The sequence below is a fragment of the Penaeus vannamei genome, chromosome 29 (genome assembly GCF_042767895.1).
Source record: "Penaeus vannamei isolate JL-2024 chromosome 29, ASM4276789v1, whole genome shotgun sequence".
Taxonomy (NCBI): Eukaryota; Metazoa; Arthropoda; class Malacostraca; order Decapoda; family Penaeidae; genus Penaeus; species Penaeus vannamei.
The window spans coordinates 2,088,481-2,093,480 of record NC_091577.1 but is presented as its reverse complement, the minus strand read 5'-3'; the positions used below and the strand labels follow the sequence as shown (position 1 = coordinate 2,093,480).

At 40.9% G+C, this 5,000-nt stretch overlaps 1 protein-coding gene across 4 annotated transcripts in view; it reads left to right on the top strand.

Moving 5' to 3' along the window:
• Positions 1–5,000, top strand: part of LOC113806325 (UDP-glucosyltransferase 2) — a 31,315-nt gene that overhangs the window by 22,034 nt on the left and 4,281 nt on the right. The window lies entirely within an intron of this gene.

Sequence of the window (5,000 nt, the reverse complement as noted above, 5' to 3'; positions counted from 1 at the left end):
ATCTATAAGATGTATAATCTATAAGATGTATGATCTATAAGATGTATGATCTATAAGATGTATGATCTATAAGATGTATGATCTATAAGATGTATGATCTATAAGATGTTACAAATGTTGATATTAGGATTACGTGTTGCCAAGGCGATCCTCCGGTGAATTTGAACTGAAACGGTATGCATCAACAGAAATTATAAACACTGATATATGATCATGAACATCAATGGTACATGTAATATACATAAATCAAATTATATAAGCTATACGTATAACAACTTAAATTCCCCTTGTTGCTGCTACAAAACAATGAACGAGTTATTTTACTTTTTTTCAAAGTAAATTGGATTTCGATATTAATTGACCTATTAGCATTTTCTTGCAAGTTCCTCTCCCTCATACCCTCCTTACCGCCTTCCTTTTATCTCTCCTTCGTTGTTTTCTTTCTCCGTTTGTCTGGCATCTTACATTCTCTCTATTCTTCTCGGATCAGAGTGGTTATTATTTCATCAACTGGTTTATCAAATTATTGTCTATTGTCTCATGTATTCTTAACAAGTTTATTTCTCTTCAGTATTCTCTCATGTCTGTCGATGCATTGTCTCTACTTTTTTTCTTCTTTTTTTCTACCATGCTGACTTTGCATATGCCTAAAACGCCTGATACTTCTACCTATTCTTTTCCACCTTCTTTCTTTGCATCTTTCATTTTTAATCTATTTTTTTCGTCTCTTCCTTGCCCATTGGTGAAGTAGGAAGCTAAATAACACCGCTCTTTTCACTCCACCCAATGACAGCTCTTCCCCATCGTCATGCGGGTCAATCACTAATATCCGGTCCTTGTGCAACTTGCCTCCACACTTCCTGGCTTTCATTCCCGCTTTGGAACTTTCTCTGCGTCTGTGAATACCTTATGTTCGTGGATGTGGGCCAAATCTATGAATTTCTGTCCAGCTTCGTAAAGTAAATATTACATTCGTCAGTTTTACAAGTGGTTTATGAAAATAGATATGTTAGACTCAGCGTTACGAAGCACTTGCCATTTCCACGAGCTCTTTCAGTTTTGCCATAACGGTCGTTTCCTGCAATTACACTGTGGTAATGGCGTAATTCCCTAAGGACAGTATCACCCATGAATTATCGTTGAATACTTTAGTGTCATTTTCGTTATCGTTATCGCTGTTACACATTAGTATTTCCGATCAGACCCCACAGTCATTCACCCCACAGGTTTTACACTGCCAGGCAACACAAGCATATCATAGATAACATTGAACTTTTGTTCCGAAAATAAGGCTTCATATCCCAAAGATAATACATCAGCTACTTATCTCCATCAATCTGTTTTCTGTATCAGTTTGACATTCTTCGGATTCAAAATTACTATATCACAGTGATAAATAAGTAACCTTTTCGTCGTTGCAGATAGGTAATTGCAACTTACCTACCTGCAACGACGGGGGTTCGAGTCCCTATCGGAGAGGTTATTTATCATATCAATGCAATAGTACATTAGTCCATCTTTCCGCGATTTCTTGCCAGATTCCGTAGATGACCATTAGGCTTCTGTAAAGAATAATGAAATAAGGATATGAAAATGAGGAAATGAAACTACTTAATAAAAAAGGAAACAGACATAGGTATTGCACTGAAGGGAATCTTCTGCTAGCTTTTTATTGTGATTTTTTTTCTGTGTAGAGTTTTGTTGATTTTATTGCAAACATATTATAATTTCCTGTATGTGCTTCGCTATGTATGTACGTAGACTACTTACAAATGCATGTGTCGCGGTTTACCTCTTGTATAATTAAATTATTCGAACTCTACTTGCTCCTCCATCACGGTTCAGTCTTCCATTTTAGCTTAGTTTTAGACCTCAGCTTTGAGAGGAATTCAGCTTTTTTACAGTCTACGGGCTCCTCCGCCTCGTTTCACTGTTTTTTTCATGACCAAATATTTCCTCACTTGTTGTGGCAGCGTCGTGGTGCGATGTGGGTCAAGGCAAGCAAACCTGGCCAAGAGGGGAATCTAATATTTGAATCACAAGCAAATAAATTACCTTTGTTCTTTCTGATGTGTGCTCTTTGCTACATCAATAAATCGGCATAAGTATACACAATTATATCTCTTCATGTACGTGCGTGTGTATGCATACGTAGCTGTGTGTGTGTGTCTGTCTGTCTGTTTGTATGTGTGTGCGTGCGTGTGTGTGTGTGTGTGTGTATGTGTGTGTGTGTGTGTGTGTGTGTGTGTGTGTGTGTGTGTGTGTGTGTGTGTGTGTGTGTGTGTGTGTGTGTGAGAGAGAGAGAGAGAGAGAGAGAGAGAGAGAGAGAGAGAGAGAATGCGAGTGTGTGAGAGTGTAAGTGCGTAAGTGTGGTCCGCAAAGTTCGCAGCGTTACTTCCCCCGCGCTTTTCTGGTTCGCATAGCAGGCGAAAATTCTACACATCGGCAACGCTGGTCTCAGGCGTGTGTCAGCGGGCCTCCCTCAGGCGCTAGTCGTGACTACGGTAATGACGTACCACCCAATTTCCTAACCTTCCCTATGTGCGGGTACCTGTGTATTTTCCTTGAATGCCTAGAATGCTTATTTTAAGGGCTTTTTTCCCTGTAACTTGTAAGGTAGTGCCTCGGTTTTCTGCAATGGTCCGCGCCTGGTTCATTCAGTTTCACGCGGTTCTGTTGTCTCACCTCGTAATTTCAAAAAGTCTACGGCCACAATTGTTCGTTCGTGCATTTTCACTTGCAAAACCGATCACGACAAATGGGTTTTGTGGGAAGTGGTTCCTCCCCGTGTTGCTACATCAGTGTGGAATAAAAATTCTTCTCGCCTGAAAAGAAATAACTTATAGGCGAAGACAATGAAATTTGAATAACTAGCGTAAGCAAAATGAATCTCGATAGATTAAGAAACAGCTTGTTTGGACATAGAGTTATATCAAAGCGTAAAGGTTGGGAATCATTGCTGGTCTAGTGTGAGCAGGTCTATTCCCCATTTATGATGCGCTTGAGTTTGAGTCTAAATATGAACGTGAAAGGTTGCTTAAAACCTTCCGAAAAAGGGTGCCTCGAGGATACGAAGTGGTACGTAAACAAGCACTTGAACAATAAAAAACCCATCAATAATTCAGTATTTTCCTCTTCGTTCCGCCCGTTTCAAAACATGCAGTAACGAGGTCTCTGTCATTTATAAACTGCTGTGTGTTTCTGCCTACCCAGAGACCCCCCCCAGCAAGTCATCTCGTCCTCCACAGTGCTGCCACCAAATCACCCACTGAGTAGTAACACGCTGGGGACACTGTGTTGCTAAAAGGTAAACAACTCCTGGCCGACATTGTCCTTTTCTTCAGCCTCATGTCTGCCACTTACTCCAAGCTTCAGTGAGTCCCGTCTCGCTCCACCGATGCCACAATCTATACCTCGCACTCCTATTTTGATTGTATAACCATTCAGATTGTCCAATCTATGCCTCACATCTCTTATTTTGATTGTATAACCATCCAGATTGTCCAATCTATGCCTCGCATCTCTTATTTTGATTGTATAACCATCCAGATTGTCCAATCTATGCCTCGCATCTCTTATTTTGATTGTATAACCACTCAAATCGTTCTTTCAGTGGCGTGCAGAGGTCTGCTGATGCCCGGGGCCAACATTAATAAGATTTAGTTTTAATTCCATTTGTTACAATGGATATTCTTTGCTGTGACATACTGTGTTTTATTTTGCCCAAATCTCCCCCTGTGTGCAATGAATTTGACCCCCCCCCCCCACGATTTGAATGCCCGAGGCCACCGCCCCTTCAGCCTCCCCTCTGCACTCCACTGTCCTTTTTATCAGCTGTTTAACATATTCTTTCATTATTTGTTTATCTGTATGCATTTCATTTAACTTCCATTCACTATATATATTTTTCTTTTCTTTTCTTTTCTTTCTTTCTTTTTCGTTTCTTTTTTTTAGCTTCCCTCATATAAGAAATTTATGCCATGAATTCACAAACACTGCATCCTTTGTTTGTGCCATTGTCTCTTGTCTTCCATATCATTTTCCTTCGCCTCTGTTATCCTCATAAGCATCGCCGTGTTATCACTAATTCTCCCATTCCTTCTTCCAAAGTAATTTCAGATAGTGCTAGCACCATACTGTCCCCCATCCTGGTCTGTTGCCACATTGCACAGATCAGTTGTGACATAGGTATTGCACTATGCGGTCGTATGTATAGAGTTTCATGTCACTTATTCCGTGAACTAAAAGTTGTTCTTTGAGACAGCGATGACGGAAGGTATATGGGAACTAGAGGTCGATTTTGTCCCAAAGCTCATATTGCACGACACCATCAGACCATGCAAAGGGCCGTTGCAGTGATGAGTTCATAGTCGCCATCACCCCACACACACACACGCACACGCACACAGACGCACACACGGCATGGAACATTAATAGTTTATAGTCGTCGCCACCCCCCCCCACACACACACACACATCCACACACACACCCACACACACACACACACACACACACACACACACACACACACACACACACACACACACACACACACACACACACACACACACACACACACACACGCACACACACACACGCACACACGGCATGGAACATTCTGCGATATATAGTTCAGAGTCAGAGCTTTTTCTGGAGGCTGCACTCTAGTGGCGACTCAAAGGATTATGGAAATAATTGAACAAATGGGTTGTGGAAAAAATAGACATGGGACGTAAAGTTTGATTTTGGAGATGTTAAAAAAGACGATAAACTTCTGTCTTCTTGCTGCAGTAATGTTGCTGAATGCAACCCAAGAGATGGTAAAAGGTATTTTCTGTCTGTCTTGAATATATGCAATGTTATGAGAATACTAATATTCTTTGAGTAGATTCTACTGCCCACCAATTCAGTAGTTAATAAAGGTTTAGTTTTTTCTCTTACCTAAAAAGAGAATGGCCGAGATGCACACTTGATCGGGATAGACCCGCCTCTGCCTATG